The sequence below is a fragment of the Varanus komodoensis genome, unplaced genomic scaffold (assembly GCF_004798865.1).
Source record: "Varanus komodoensis strain SLA01 unplaced genomic scaffold, ASM479886v1 scaffold10, whole genome shotgun sequence".
Classification (NCBI taxonomy): domain Eukaryota; kingdom Metazoa; phylum Chordata; class Lepidosauria; order Squamata; family Varanidae; genus Varanus; species Varanus komodoensis.
In genome coordinates, this window is record NW_025335269.1 from 21,994,389 (window position 1) to 22,011,762 (window position 17,374).

Here is a 17,374-nt window from a genome sequence, read left to right on the forward strand (position 1 = left end):
TCAGTATAGAGTCCATCCGGGATCCCTGTGGGCTGAGACCTGTCCAGACTGTAGTTTTGATCAAAAAGATTGAAATCGTACTCCAGGTGCCCCAGACTGGAGTCATTCAGGCATGCCATGAGATGAATTAAGTTTAAGGATATGACATAGCAAAGACAGAACTTGGAGCATATAAGTTGTTGCTGACAGTAGAAGCCTATTTACAAAATGATTAGGAGAGTTCAGTGAAGACTGACTCTTTGAATATTGCCCTTACTGCGCAAAACAAGCTTCTTCTCAACTCATCCAGCTCCTAAATTGCTTGTTTTATTTCTTAGAAAACTAGTATGTCTTCAGGATGGTCATTAGTGTAATGGTATTCAACATTTTGTGAAGTAGCAAGCCAACAGTAACACATTTAAGTATCCTGTATGTGAGTCAATTAGATTACAGACTTTCTGATCACTCAGGATTTCATATTACCTGATAAGGTTGTCAGGTAATATGACAAAGTAGATCAGGCTATAGAGCTCCATAGTATGTCCTAGGAAGTTAATGGATATGTTTTGAAATAATGATGGGTTTGGTTGCACTATCCATTTCCATGCTTTGCACTTAATTTACATTTCCTAGTCTTTACCCAGCTAAAATACATCAAAGAATAAAATACTAACCATCATATGGTGTGTCTGAGCATTGCCTGGGCCATTTGGAAAACATAGCCTGGAATTGCTGGAAAAGAACAAACTGCTTAACAAATCTGTTTGGATCAACTCTGTTGGGATTGCCTGAATTAAACGGTGTTTATTTTTTCTTTTTTGTTTTTGGTGCATGTATTCCAGATCTTTCAAGGAAGCCTGCAGCAGCATAGAAAGAAGGCTGCATTTTCTACCTCTGGCAGACCCAGTCTCCTGCACTGGCTCCCCTGATGGCAGTTGGCACTTCCCTGTGAAACCTGCCAAGCTGGCCGCCACAGCCTTGAACGACTGCACTTTGGCTGCCACTGCACCCTCTCCCGAGACTTCCGACCATGCAGTCCTAGCCTGTAACACAGGCATTCATGAAGAGCACTATGTAAGTGAAGCCGTGGAAAATGAGGTGTCAGACTACAGGGAGTACAGAGATGCCGGCACTATTACTGGTAGGAAACAACATTGACCATTCTATCTCTTTTTGTCCTTTTCCCCTTGGGAAGTTAACAGTTGGCTCTGCTGCATTTATGTATAGAACTATACATAATCATTCATAATCTATTTCATAAGAAGGTTTACTGGCTTACCATCTTGTATCAGATTCTCCCCTTAAGGAAGAACAGACAGGCACAGAGACTCCAGATCAGGGATAGGCAACCTGGTGCCGCCCCCCCCCCGCCCCCCGATGTTTTCGACTACAACTCTTAGACCCCCCCGCCCCCAGCCAGAATGGTCAATGATCAGGTATTACGGGTGTTGCTGTCTAAAATATCTGGAACGCACCAGGATGGTAAGGGCTGCTATAAATAAAACTTGGTGAACTTAATTTAGAGGACTTAATTCAGAGAATAGGAAAATGATGTAAACATCCACCATAGCAGGAAACAGTCACCTTTGAGAACAATTGTTAGCACATAGTGCTGATTAGTTAGCATACCCTTGTGTAAGATGTGTACAAAATTATTTTTGCTTACCAGAATATCTACGCATCAAAATCAGGATGTATTAAAGGAATGGTTAGTTCTTTTAACTAGCCAAATACTAGTCTTAGAGAAATAGTTCCGTTTCACTTTTTGTTTCCAAGTGTACCTTTAACAGTGCACAGTATGGGTACATCTTTTGGTTTCTTTGTGACATTGGATCCTGTGAGAAGGTTTAGCATAATCTCAATATAGCACATGGAATCTGCAGCTCAAGTAATCAAGAAGTTGTCATCTTAGCAGAAGCTGACCCATTTTAGGGCAGGAAGTTTTGCCTTCTGAGGTATGTCATGTCTACCACGGGGTGAGAGTATGTGAGCAGGTTTGGATAACTGATGTGGGTAAAACATTCTATAGCTTATTCTCGTATCCTGCATATGCTGGCTGTGTGGCATTGAATATGAACCCAGCAAGACCTGAACCCAGCAAGGGTCAAGGACAGGTTGGTTTACAGACCACCCTTGTATCCAAGGTTTGTTCTAGGGCTGCAGGGTGATTTAGAAACCATTCTCCCACCCTTTCCAGGTTCAGATGACATGGCAGATCATGCCCAGTGAGGGAAATTATGATAGTTTGGCATCATACAACCAGCATGGAAGAGGGGAAAAATAAGCTATGGCTTTCCCAGTTGTATGAGCCTGCCCTGTACCTTGAGCTGGCTACAGGCTCTGCTTCTGATTATATACCACTGTGACAAGATGGCATGCAGACTGTAAAGATGTGTGAGAATCAGGCAGAGACTGTCTTCCTCTACTGTCTTAGCAGCAGCACACCAGCCTGTTCATCTCTGCTCTCTCTTTGGCTTTGGATGCTGTTTCACACTTCTCAAATGCCATTCTTCCAGGGCTTTCTGTGCATGCGTTCTTAGTCTTTCTGCTGCAAACAGGAAGATAGGAAGGGCTGCAGATTAGGCTATCCTAGTTCCATTGTTGGGTTGGGGAAACTGATTTGTTATTTATGTCCCAGAACATTCTCAGAGGTCTAAAAGGCAAAAGAACTTTCTGTATTCTTTAAGTAGGCAACATTGAGCTTCAGAGAAGAGCTGTTTTTCTGCAGTTGTGATACGTAGCCTAAAGTGCAGTCATGGCTGTAGCTAGTGCCGTATTTGTCCCTTTAAAGCAGGAATGGGGAATGTGTGGCCCTTCAGGTGTTGTTGGGTTACAACTTCCATCAACATCTAGAGGGCCATGTGTTTCTCACCCATGTTGGTTAGACCATTAAAAGTGTCCCTGGTCCATTCCCAAAAAATCTTGACATTAAACTTTCTGTGTGGGTTGTAAATGTGTAAAGATGAAAAGCAATGTACATTCTAAAAAAAAGTAGTACTTATAAAAGCATAGCTGTTATGGCTTTAAAAAGAATCTCAGGTAAGCAGAAGGCTTCACACAAACATGAAGGAATTGAGTTGCTTTTCTTACAAAATTACTTCCGCTCTGGGCATGTTGCAGCAAAATTGTTCTTGTGACTCCTCTTTTTAAGTATTCCCCTGAGGTTAGGAAGAATTTAACTCTGTCTGTTTGCATACCAGAGTAGCTCAGCTCATCACAAATGATCTCTTGATAATGTTCTGTAGAAGGAAGTGCAAATCTTTTCCTTCTTTCATCCTTTAATAAGCTGAAGATGGTGCTCTTTCTTAGCATACGTTCTTTGATACACATTCTTCTTTCATGTCATCCCATAGTGAATCAATGAATGGAGGTTTTGGTATGCAGCACTATTTTCTTACTGAAAGTGGTGTTGCAGAATGGAAGAAATGGAACAAGGAAGGCTGCATTGGCAAACTTGTGATATTCTGTACAAAGTTTCTGTTAAATAGCTGAAATCTGATAATCTCCTTTGGTTTGCTGTTTTCTTAGAGTTCTTTTTGAACTTTTCCTGTGTCCAGGTAACTGGTATATCCATAATGCTCCTTTTTTAAATCTACAAGAGTCAACTTTATGCCCCTGCTGCAAAAATCCTTTCTCATACATTAGCTATTGTGTTTGCCCTCCCAGTCAACTAATTATCTTTATTGCTGGCTTACACTCTTTACTATTATTCTCTGTTTAGCCATTTCTTGAAGTATCTACTCAATACACCTCTCCTTGTCCTCACCCCTTTAGTTTTTGGATTCACTCCTTGGACGCTTGAAATTAATGTGTCATTTTACTGCTCTTCACCTTTGACACTCGTCAAAGGCTGTTCTGCACAATCAGCAGCTCCACATGAAGTAACTCGCTGTTGGACTCTACCACTTCAGATTTTATCAGGCATGAAACGGATTGTTGCCATCCTGTTCAGCACACGTGCATCACTTTTCCTGTTTCTTTATTGGCACTCCCTCTTAGACTAGTCTCTGCTGAAGTTTCAGAAGGTTTTCTGGACCCAAGAAGCCTCCCGTTTGTGACACTTCTTATTCCCGCTGCCTTTGGCACCCTGTTTTGGTGAGGTACAGAGGCATAATTAGTCAATGACTAGTTGAATAATCATTGGATAAGACAAATAACACAAAGGCCCATAACTGTCTTACCCTTATTTGGGTAAGACAAATAACACAAAGACCCATAATGGATGCTAGAAGAGATTCTGAGGTACAGTATGGTCACTGTACGTGTTGCTGCTGCTATGAAACACTTTGTATTTCTCTACTGCTAAATAGTGAGAAAAATTCCTAAGCAGTATCCATAAAAACACTAAAATCACAAACTTTTAAAATGCATTTTAAAAAATGCAACAACAAACATTAATATATAATAATACATATCACTCTCCAGGTTTAGGACACCTATGTTATTTTTGTCATGATGTAGCTGGCATTCAAAATCTTCGGTCTGTTCGTACCTACTAAAGTATTCTTCTTATCTGAGTTTAGCAGTAGTGAGCTCTTAGTGTGCTCAGAAGATTTAAATCCGTGTCTTGAAAAAAATATGTAAAATGACAGCTAAGAAATCACCACTGCTGCCTTCTCTGATAATTCATTAGGCCAACCTTTGAAAAAAGTGTTTCAAAGTAGTATTTAGCAATAGCCTACTAATTTCAGCATGTCTAGATACTGTATATTGCCTCTTTAAACTGCTTATTAAAACTGCTGGGAGATCTGCATTCTAGTCCCACTCAGCCATGAAGCTCACTGGACTACTTTGGGCCAGCCACAGGTGCTCAGCCCAACCTAACTAATAGGGTTGTTGTTGTGCAGATAAAAAGTAAGTCACCTTCAGTCCCTCACAAGAGGAAAAAAGATATGATTTAAATGTAATACAGTGGTGGTGGTGATGATGATGATATAGGCATCATGAAATAGATAAGCGTATAGAATTTTGCCTGTAATTTCAGTTTGTTTTGCCACTTAAAGTTGCTTTGAGAAGGGGGCTTGTTTAAATCGGTTAAATTTAAAAATGCTTTTTAAATTCACAACAGGAATCTCTCTGGAAGTATAAAAACTAGTTTGTTTCAGTTAGGAAGACTTTGAACCATGCACACTTAATTTATTACAGGTTTTCATGTCAGCAGTGTGCAGAATTAAGGTTCAGTGGTCTTCTCTGAAGAAACAGCTGATTGAAATGATGATATTCACCAGATTGAACAGGCATAGATCTTCATTCATCAAATCTATACACACAGTCCAGTTAAATAAAATGTACCAATTTCCATGGATCTGAGTATCAGTTGCTGGTGAATGACAGTAACAGGGGGCTATTGTGTCTTGCTTTGAGCCCTTCCACAGGCATCTGGTTGGATGTGCTGTGAAACGAGATGCTAAGCTAGATAGGACTTTGATCTGATCCAGCACAGCTGTTCTTATATCCTTATCACTTTCTTGTTGGAATGAGCTACAGTGTAGAGGAGGAAATAAATGAAAGAAGAAGAAGAAATGAGACTTAGATAAAAGATAATGACTGGGTTCAAATGAGATAAACATCCAGCATGAGTAAGTGACTATGGTGCGTTGTGTCATCCAAACCTAGTGTCTTTTCTGCAGGGTGGCTTATTTTGGGGGGACGAGCCCCTCTGACCGCCCATGTCCTAGGCATTGACAACCCATGCCATATCCTAGGCATGATGAGTTGTCCAAACCCAGAGAGTGTCAGGATTATAAAGGCTGGCTGTAGAGTCATTCAGCAAGGGATGAAAACCCCCTTCCTGATGTCACCCTTGCTGCCACTAGCGACAGCCTCCTTATCAATCCTCAAGCAGCACCCTTCAAAATGGATGAATGCATGAATATTGGACCCAGAAAGTTGTGCAACTGAATTGCCATTTTTAGAAATTATTTTTGTCAGTCTTTCAAAAGTGCACAAGTGCTTATTTACCCCGTCATACATGTAGTCTTGCCTGATTAATGACTTTGTAAGTATCAGCTGTCAAAGGGAAGCGTAGGTAACAGATTGACAAGGCAAAACTCTGCATAGGGTTATTTCTGCAAAGGGGCCAGGTGTCTAGCTGTCTAACTGAAAAGCTCCAGAAAAGTAAGAGCTCAAATGGCACTCAAGTGGCAGTATCACCCACTTAGCAATGCAGTGCCCTTGATTTTAGGTGTTGAATGGACAGTTCTTGGTGCCTTTCGCCATCTCAAGATTTTCCTGAATCCCCCACTATTCCAACAAGGGGAGATATTAACACCGCTGCCTTTTCTGTGGGTTCTATTTAGAGCAGCTTAGTGCATTACTTACTGCAATTTTTGACAGTTTAGAATAAAACCCTGTGGAGTTAGTGGAATGGAATTGAGTGGTGCTTTGTTAGGGGAGCAATTTTAAGTATCAGAGTTGTTGGCACCCATTTTCTCCATCCTATTTTGCCTGGTGTGAGGGCTTTCTTTATGTCTTCCCTTAAAAAACTCTGTTGGAAATATTTGGGACTGGGAAATATATGCACCTGCAGTAATGGAGAAGCAAATTTTCCCTCCATTTCTTTTCTAGCCCTTTAATTTGCACAATTTCCCCATTCATTTACTTCCCAGATACGGAACTTGTATATATTATTGCAGGGGTTTTAGAACTGTTAGGGAAACACCAAAACTACAGCAGTGAGTACTCTGCAAAGTTAAAAGTAGCAAACAAAAGTGACCTGTACTGAATGTGAATGACTAACTCCCTACTGTGTAGCGGTTTCCTTTCATTGTGAGAGGAGTATGGATTTTCCATCAAACTTTCAGTAGAAAGGAGAATGCAGCTGGAAATTTATTGATTTGCTTAATAATTTTAATATGACAAGTCAGCACTAACAAATGGGCTAAATTCAGTGTTTGCCTTATCTGGAGAATGAAGTGACAAGGTTATCTGCCACTGTGTCTCTTAAATGCCTGCTTCTGTGCAATGTCCTTCACCTCAATTTGGAAACTCTGTTCCTCTTCTTATCAGGCAGTTGGTAGAGATGAAAGTATAGCACCATCTAGTGTTCTTCAAGCTGTAATGGGACTGTAGAAAGTCTTGGACTGATGTCTTTGCACATACACATGTAAAATTGGGAGGTGTAATTCCCCCCCCCCCAACAGAGTCTAATACTGTGTGCATTTTCTCTTGGTATCCTTAAATTCCAAGGCGGGGCAACTGTGTTAGCTTGTAAAGAGGAAACTACAACAACAGCAAGTTCTTTAAAAGAGGAACATATTTATTGTGGCACAAGTCCTATTTTGCTTTGTTTCTGTTTTGTATGTGAAAGCTCATTACAATAAATCCTTTGGTCTTTAAGGTGCTTCAGGGCCCTTGTTTAATCTTGAAAGTTCAGCTTTTAGTGAAGGGTTATTTTATTTCATTATTAAACTTCCCTGCAACCTCCCCAGATTAGTTTTTAATCTTTTTTTACAGCTTCTACTGTATTGTATTGTAGTTCAGTTTTAAGTGTGGAGTTAGGATAGTGATGGAACAACGAATTCATTGTAACAATTTCGTTATTTTCCTTGATGAATAGTGTCTTTGCTTTTTCAGCATAACTGCCATCCGTCTGGACAGTGTAGGTTGCAGAAGTACTGCTGGATAACAAAGACCTTTAAGTCCTACTGGCGTTGCAATTTGTTTTCCAGCAGAGGGTGAATATGTGAGGAGGCTTTTTCCTGCAGCAAAGGAACAGTGTTCAAGAACACTTTTTCTTTTCCTTTCTGGGTGTGCATTTATTGACTTAACTTGTATTTACTTTGAGCAAGATAAAAAGAAATATATATTGGTGGACAGTGAGCTCCACTTATGCCTAGAAATTAAGGTTATTTTATGCTTCATGAAATATTTTCTATCTGTGTGTGTAAAGAAATTTTATCTCATAGAGCAGCATACTTCATGCAAGATTTGCAGAGTTTTTAGATCAATTTTTAATTTTTCTAAATGAGCGATACATGAGCAGCCTCAAATGCTGGAGCCTGCCTAATTTGACATGTGGTCTTTTGTCTCCTCACCCACTGAGCTCATAGTCCTTCTCATTTGCAAATTTGCTGTTCTTTCCTAGATGGTGGCAATTTTTCTCCTCACCTGTTCAGGACAGTAGGCTTTTGATGGTTCACCCCAGATAGTTTTCCTACAACTTTTATGAGCCCCCAGCCACCATCACCAAAGGCCAGGAATTATGTGAATTGTATTCCAAAACATCTGGAGAGTGTCAGCTTGCCTTCTCCTGATTTATTGGGTCAAATAGGTGGAGCTTGTGCAGTTTCCACATAGGTTTCCTGTCATGAAGTACATTGTGACAGTAGAGGCATGATCAAATAAGTAGATAGAATTGTTAAGGTATTCAGAGGCCCACAATACCATGATACAGGTTAGGTCAGTGTAGGCCCTCTAGATGTTGGCCTTGAGATATTTTTGACTGCAGCTCACATAATCCCTGACTATTGGCTATGCTGGCTAGTGTTTGTTGGAGCTGTAGTTCAAAGGAACCAGAGGGTATAAGGTTGCCTATTCCTGGATTAACTGAAGTGTTCTGCATAACAGTGACGAATTCTTCTGTTTGGCCCTTGTCCATCAGAGATTGGTGGCACTGTGTTAGGAGAAGAGCATACCATAATTATTTTTATATATTATGCTCCTCAGGAACCCTGAAGGCCTTGGCATGGAGAGTTGGCCCTCCATTAGATAAAATTTGTTTGATCAGCACATTGTAGGTACAGCAATAGTGGGTTATTTGTATGACATGACAGCCCACCACTTGTACAACCGATGGTCATTCGGTTTGCACTGGGTTTAAATAGCCCATGATGAGCTGCAGCATGTCATCCAAATCCTTTCTATACCTTGCTTCTCTCCCCATTCCTCTTTGTTCCCACCTAGCTAGACACCCACCTAGTTGCTGCACCTTTTGTAGGCTGCTCAAAATACAGCAGCTATCAGTAAGACTCTGGCATTAGCGGGAAGTCCATTTGCTAGCAGGATTCTGGCTACTTTTTCCTACCTCCCACCCCCATTACTTGCTGTGTCTGCTTTTTCTACAGGAGCTTCCTCATTTCTGAACACTTTAGTCCTGTTTACCTCTTTTTCTTGCTTCTAATTCCTGTTTTTTCTTCCTATTTTCTGTCCCTTGCCCCTGCTTTTAGTATTTTTCCTTTCTTACTTCATGGCTGAGCAGCTTGTGGCTCTCTCATAGATTTGGCCTATGGCTCATATGAGCTCTAGCAAGCCAAGCTAGTGGTGAGGAATGATGGGAATTGTATGCCATTTGGAGGGCTACAAGTTTGGAGGGCTACAAGTTGCCAGCCCATTCTAATCTTTATCCTTTTTGCTTTTGTTCACAGCTCCAGTTCTTTGATGTTCTCTTAGACTGTTCCTGAGGCAGCAGAATGTCTTGGGCCAACACTGCTTTGCCAGTACATGTCAGGAGGAACTTTAAGCAGTGATTATGTTGCTTCTGGCTTGCTGATTCCATCATTCTCCATTTTTTTCTGCAGTCATATCTTGAGCAATTGGTCTTAGCTTACAATTGACCCATCAGGGTGGATTTGATTTAAATCAAATTTATTTAAATCACTAGGTATGACTGGATTTAAATCAGGATGTTGTTGGTTTTTTAAATATAATATGCATTCATGCCTGGCTTATCCATAGTTAGAGACACTGCACTAAAATATTCCCAAACTGGGTCTCTTTTACAGCCTGCTGCCATTGATAGGTTTTGTCCTCCAAGGAAATTATAGACCTCAGACTATATATATCCGCCCCGAGGTTTCGGCAAGGGGCGGCATAGAAATGTTATAATAATAATAATAATAATAATAATAATAATAATAATATATACAAAAAAAACTTCTTGTGAAGATCTATTCCACTCCTAACATTTTCTTCTATTCCTTGAAATTTTTGAAACTTAGCACATAAGAGGCAAGGGGTTGATACTGTGTACATAAATTTGCAAAGGAACAATGGGATTTAGATCTTTTCTCCAACTCTCTATGTTTTTTTATAATATTTTTGCTGTGAAGAAGAGGCATGTGATCTCTGTAGACACCAGTTTTGAGAACTGTAAAATCGAGCATCTGTGATAATATCTTCTAGATAGAAAATGCCCAATAATCTTGCAGCAACCTCTGGAAGAGCATGGGATTGTGAATGGATTAATGGAATTCATTTACCTAAAAATTTAAACATGGTGTGAATATACAGCTTGATACTGCATAAATAAAAATAATTCTTATTTCATGATTAATAACCTTTGGACTATAATGTATCTTAAATAGACAACTATCTTTAGATGGATTTTCCCCTAAAAGCATTTTATTTTATTTTATTTTATTTTATTTTATTTTATTTTATTTTATTTTATTCAAAAAACTGTTTTTTAAAATGTCATGGCTCCTATTGTCTAAGTGTAAGCACAAAAATAGTTTTCTATCGTACATCATTATAGAAAACAATTTCTGTGTTTGCATGTTGTGGCAATAAGTTTTCTGAACACAAGATGGTGCTGGTTCACACTCCTAAGACAGCATTATTAGTAAATTTAGATAATCAGTTGGAGGGTGCGAAGTCTGCTTAAAGCATCCTTCAGTTGTTGAAACTCTCCTGAAAGGTGGCTAGTTCCTCTTCTCTCCATTCCTTCCTAGAAATTCAGTGGTACAAGGGCGGGTTTACTTCCAGACTGCAATTGTGTTTGTCTTGAGACTCTTTGAATGAGCTTAATATATAAGGCAAATTAAAAATTCTACAGTGTATATATTTATTTATTAATAGTTGTGAAATGTGTTTTCTCTAATTCTAGTCTTTGCAGAGCAAGTTAGAAAATGTTTAAAAAGCATTCAGTTATAATTCCACATTTATGATAATGCTTTCTCATTAGGGGTATGGAGGCATGGAAATATTTGTCTCACAGATAATTTATATCTAGAGAAAATCACACAAATAGATTTAAGATAAACAGGGAATGAAAGCAATAATAAATACTCTTAAACAATTTGCTGACTTACCAGTTATCAAAACAGGGAGTGGATCTGGATAAGCTAACAGTTGTCATGCTGTCCTTAGGGCTTCACTTGCAAGCAGGCCAAATAAATAAGAAATAAGCTTCTCAAATCCCTGCACAAGCTACAGTCCCAGCTTCAAGAGTCATACGGCTAACTTCATAGCCGCAACATCAGAAATTAACAGGTGTTCCTCTATGCATATTGAGCCAACAGCTTATTTCTATTGTTTCATTTCTGACAATTTCTATCCATCATTTATTTTCAAATTAAGTTCTGAAGCCCCGAAGCAGTTGTTTAATCTTGAGATGCTAGCTATTGGGTGATAGTAGTACCTTTCCCCACCATCTTTAGCAATGGCTGGCTGGCGCTCCCTCCCTCCCTCATTGTTGTTAATATGTAGAAAGTTCTGGGAGAAAAGAGAATTCTCTCCTAAATTGACAGCAATAATGAAATTTTTACTCCCAACCTCTATGAGAGAACCTGCAGCAGGTATTCAGGTTTGGAAACTTTCTTTGAAACTTGAGAGGATTCCTGGATGAGTCAGAGCGCACAAACTGGGCTGTCTATTAAGTATATTTTGTACGGGGCCTTCTTCTGACCTGCCAAAAAAGACAAAGAAAGATCATATCTCAGAATACCTGATGGATGAAGGAACTTTTTCAGGATATCAAGTTCTCTTTTGTTGTGTTGAATTTGAGATGGCACTTCTCTCACCAGATTTACAATATCAGAGGAGCAACCCCCTGCCTAAGCAAATGCAAGCAAACTTGTCAACAGTTAGGGTGCATTGGGGAAGGAGAAGGAAACTTTCCAGCATTTGTGAAGGATTGCTTTTCAGCTCAAATGACATGGAAAGAGATGGCAGAAATATGAGCATGGCCCAATTAAAAACAAAAACAAAAAACAGAAGTTTGAAACAGGTAAAGGTCAAAATATGGGGTGTTTAATTTTTGTTCTTTATAGGATAAATGGTGTGCCAACTTTTGAAAAACAAAGGCACATTTCTATTAAAGAAATGGAAAAATTGGTGTTTATAGTTACATGAGGTGATTTCACCAATACTATGAGTTAAAGTAACATTCATGTGGTCTAAATATTATTAAAACTGTTTAATGGACCAATCCTTTGATTGTCTACTCGGAAGACACACTGAGATCAGCTGGACTTACTCCTAGGTAAGCATGCATAGGATTGCATCCTAAATGTTGTTTATTTATCCCACCTTTATTCCTTTTAAGGAACTCTAGGCTGCTTACATAATTCCCCTCTTCCTCTCAGTCTTGTCCTCACAACAACCCTGTGAGGTAGATTGGACTGAGAATCTGTCATCTAGTTACCTCCATGGCTGAATAGGGACTTGAACCTAGAACTCCTGAGTCTCAGTCCCACACTCCTAATCCCTGCACCACACTGGCTCTCAGTTAAATGCAATTTAACAAAATTGGTATGTCATTATCCCTATAGTTAATCTTTTACTAATTGTTTAGTTAATCTTACATTAAGGCTATTATTTTTTATTGTTGAATAGTAAGAATCTTTTGAAATAAAAATACTGTTTCCTAAAAGACAAATCTACTTTTTTCTTTACCTGTTATCTGCACATGGCCTCTCTGAGGCTGAAAAATTAGCAGCAGAAAACAGTCTCAATCAACAAAGCCTTCTCTGAGACTTGTGACACCAGAGTACTGTATGTATATACCTCATACCTGGCAGAGGGTTGCAAAAATTGACTGGTAAAAGCTTCAGTGAGCTTTATAGGGATTATGAGCATGTGTGATAGTGAGTACCAGCAAAGGTCTTTGTTACATTCAGCAAATCTGCGACTCTGATTTTCTTACTAAGGTAATAGTAACTGGGCTAAAATTAAGTTATGCAAGAAGCTAGTAGATGTAAGCATGTCAAAGTCTGACAAGCTATGAAACTAACAGACATACGTGTGAGACTAGGGTGCAGTTATAAGACCAAAGTACAGCAGTGAATCACTAGTTCTTGAGAATCCAGAAAATTTTACAATGTGGTTCAAGGCTTTCCTAATGTTGTTTATGTCTACTGTAATAAAATATCCACCATTTAAACAATTATGATTGTATGTTTCCCAGGAATGTGTGTGGTAATGTGTATCCTTCTGGATGTTTTGGCTTACAACTCCTATTATCCCTTAGCATTGCCTGAGGCTGATGGGAAATATAGGTCAAACCCCCTGGAGGGTCACAGGTTAGCTCACCCCACCCTAGAAGAGTGCTGCTAACATCCCTAGCTTTTTGGAAGTGAACCACTGTGATAGGATTGTGCTCTTGGTGTTGAAGTGCCAGAACTACAGCACTGGAAACTGAGTGATACCTTTTGGAATTTCTACATTATAATAACTTTTTTCTTATTTCCTATCATACATTATTACCATGCCTAAAATAGAAACCTACATTGATTTTCAAGACTGTTTTATGACTTCCATGACTCCCAAACAAGAAACCTGGGAATTATGGCTCTGTGGAGAGGGTTAAAGCTCACTAGCAAAGAATATTTCGCACTCTCACTGAAATTCCCACAGTGCTCAGGAGGAACCATGACAACAGTTTCAAACATGATCCAAAGTATTCTGTTGGTTGTGGCCGTGGTTCCTAGATTTGAAAGTGTGAAGTTCAGATCTGACTGAAAGTTATACGATGGCCCAAACCGATGCCTCAGTTTAATAAATAGTTCCCTCACAACATTCACAAATCAAGCCACTCTGGTTCAGAGGGTGGAATTGATTATTCACAGCCTCAGGAGAAAATGAGTGAGGCAAATACTATTTCTCCTTGGAGGGTGGAATAGCTTGCATTGCCCTTCCTGTCAACTTGCAGTTGGAAGGCTCCTTAATTGGGGCATTCAGTCCTTGCACAGTTACAGTTTAGTTCAGGGAGGGCAGGTGTGGGGTGGCCCTTCCCAGCCCAGCATGAGCAGGAAAGGGGCAGGAAGTGCTGCATGGCCCCCGCCACATGCCCACAACAGCGGTCCTCCCCGTTGTCTTCCCCAGAAGAGGGGCTGATTTGTTTGTGTGGAGTGGAAGCAACCTACATCCAGAAGAGCACCCAACCCATGGGATGCAATGTGGAATGGCTAATGGTGTTGGACTGAGGAGCCCTGGGTTCAAGTCTCCACTCAGCCATGAAGCTCACTAGCTCAGTCTAGACCACTCACTGACTCAGCATTATCTACCTCATAGGGTTGTTGTGAGGAGAAAATGGAAGTGTCATGTATGCCACTTAGACTCCTTGGAGGAAAAGACAGCATTTAGGTGCCATGTAATTAATTTATATTCTGTCCCTCCTCCAGCCTCCCCATGCTGAGCTTTGAAACTTCCAGTTTTCCTCCCCAATTTATAGTAAACTAATAACCCATTTCATTCTCATTATCTTTTTCTGTTACCATTGCACCTAATCTCAGCTTCATTTACTACTCATTTGTTGTTAAAATCAAACCATTCTCTGGCATAACACCTAATCAACTGCATTTTTACTTGACAGCAGTGTACAATTTTTACTGTATGTAAGAGCATCTGTGAGGTTTAGACGCACTAGGGTTAAATGTTACATCCTTAACAGTGTGGATGTGGTGTAGTGGTTAAGAGCATAGGACTGGGACTCAGACAATCTGGGTTCTAGTCCCCGCTCAGCCATGGAGCCAACTGGGTGACTTTGGGCCAGTCACAGACTCTCAGCCCAACCTACCTCACAGGGTTGTTGTTGTGGGAGTAAGATGGAGGAGGAGAACGATGTAAGCTGCCTTGAGCCCTTTGTAGGAAAAAGGCAGGATATAAATCGAAAAATAAATAAATAAATAAATAAAATTTAATGTTGATACTTAATGTGTATATATGGTGAGTTTATTCACTGTTTTGCCAAAACTTTAAAATGTTTCAAATGAGCAGTATGTAAATATAGTTTTAAAATACAGCTGTATCAAGCCTTGGTTCTATGTTTTAACTGGCTTCAGTGAGATGATTTTTAAACTTGCAGCTTTTAGAGTAAGACAGTAAAATGTTCAGTGGAGGGTAATAATTGCCCCAGTCCTTTTTTCCAAGCTGGCAAATTGTAGCTGTTTCCAGTAAATTATCTCCTTTTGAGGTTGCTTGAGTCACTTAGGAATGAGATCACTTATTCCCAGAAGCATTGTTTTGTCATAAGGGATGAAGTGGATTGCTGTCCTTGCAGTCCTGAGATAGGAGCGATAAAAACCATGAATTTGGTAGAAATGAAATGAAGGAATGTTGCGGGGGAAAGGAGGGGAGGGGAGATGGCTATACTTACTAGACAGTCCAAGTTAGTAGTTCATTTTTGTAATGCTACCTGAAAACAAGGGTGTGTGTGTGTGTGAGCGAGCGAGTGAGCGATTGTAAACAATACTTTTCTTCAGTCAGAAATGGAAAGCACACAGGTAAAAGCAAAACTACTAGTGAGCCTAACATACATGCTAGAAATAGCTAAAATATGCAAATTTCAGCTCAGGTTTTCTTAATTGAAGAATGGATATTAAAGTCAAATATTTGGCAAGTTCTGATATTCATGGTTCCCTGGAAGAAAGCCTGTTAATTTCATATGTAAGTAAATATGTTTTGGAGCAAAACACTGAAAGAATTGTTTGCTAGTTTTTATATTAACAGGTAGGTCATATATCTTAGATGTGCATAACACTGACCATGATCTACTTTGCTGTGCAAGTGTTTTGTATTTGTGGCTGAATACATTGCGCATCCCTTAATCAAATATTTACTCTGGTAGAGTATTGAGTATATGTAGAAGTGTATCTTTGTTCATTAAAGCAGTCTGATCTATTTTAAGTAGCTTCATTAATTTCTTGTATTATTGAAATTTGAGTCTTCAAGTCCTAAAAAATCCAAACATTGACATTTGTGAATTTAAACCTAATATAGTATATATTTGGTATGAGGGTAGTAGCTCTGGACTCCAGAACTACCCCTGATTCCACTCTAGGCTTCTTCAGGGGCAGACCTGTTATTTATAACACTAGGGTCATAATGGTTCCTGTATTAGTATGGTGTCAAGTCCAATTTATGAGGGACAAAGTATGCAGTTAATTGTCAAATGCATCATTAAACATTTATAATCAATTTATTTCTATCCTTTTATTAGATTGATTTTTTTTCCAGGGGTGATGGAATTTAGTGGATGGAATTTTGCTGATGTGGCTTGTCTTAAATCACAAATGCCCTATTTTGTATTTTAAAAGTCATCACCCAATTTCTTTCCATCCTCTTAGATGTGTGCAACAGTACTGATCTTCCGGAAGTTGAAATCATCAGCCTGCTGGAAGAGCAGCTGCCCCACTACAAGTTAAGAGCTGATACAATCTATGGTTATGACCACGACGACTGGCTTCATACTCCACTCATTTCTCCTGATGCTAATATTGATTTAACAACTGAGCAAATAGAAGAGACACTGAAATACTTCCGTAAGTTCAAATATATATTTAATTACCCATAGAATGTGTGAGTTTACTTTTTCCTTACGTTCTTCACATAGCTGTTATCCTTGAAGAAACAATTCAGTATACATCATTACATTATTCTGAAAGCTAACACCTATATAACAGACATCATGAAACCCAACCTGATCCTTCTGTGAAAGCAGTTGTGCATATATTCTAAAAAGCTGATTGTGGCATTTTTGTTGTAAATTATACCTAACTGAAAGTATTCAGAATGTAGCTTACATTTGTCATTCTCCACTAAGGTTTTATGCCTTTGCTTTGACTTTTGATGTAGTGAGTAGCTAGGAAATTAAGCTTGCAGTACTACATATTCTGCTGTTTAACTCCAACTGAGTTCAGTCTAAATCTGAACAGATGAAATCTAAAGCAGTTGAGTAGGTTATGAGTCTTGATATAGCCATAACACAATCAGTTGCCAAAAGCTAGTGTGGGAATCAAACATCAGAAAAAAACAGCATGGCCTTGAAACTTCTGGAAGAATTTCTATATAAAAAGTATAGATGGTGGAAGAGCATCCTTACTTAAAACTGACAGCTTATTATCATGTGACATTAAGAAATTCTATAAATATCAGCCCAGTTAAAACAATAGCCTGTAAACCTTTTGCCAGTAGCTAATTGTTAATCTTTCAGAGAAAAGGGATGAATAGGAACATACTGAGGAGCTAAACAAATATTTGACGTTAACCTTTTTTCCCCACAACAAATGTATATTTGTTACTATTTTAAGGTGCACATTTAAGGTTGCATTTTTGTTATGTTGGTTTTGTTTTTTCAGGCACAGCTACCACAGTATGTATTTGAGAAAAACCAATGCTTTCTGCATACAATTCTGATTCATCTGTAACACCAGTTCATGGGGGAAACAACCCATGA

At 39.1% G+C, this 17,374-nt stretch overlaps 1 protein-coding gene across 8 annotated transcripts in view; it reads left to right on the forward strand.

Moving 5' to 3' along the window:
* Window positions 1–17,374, forward strand: part of TRAK1 (trafficking kinesin protein 1) — a 248,056-nt gene that overhangs the window by 36,373 nt on the left and 194,309 nt on the right. For 6 of the 8 annotated variants that reach the window (XR_006413448.1, XR_006413447.1, XM_044456422.1 and 3 more), the window contains exons 1-2: window positions 822–1,120; window positions 16,266–16,460. The gene's annotated coding sequence lies outside the window, so the exon portion shown is untranslated. Of the gene's footprint in view, window positions 1–821; window positions 1,121–16,265; window positions 16,461–17,374 lie in introns of those variants that run through there. The other 2 variants (XM_044456429.1, XM_044456438.1) reach the window with 1 other exon arrangement.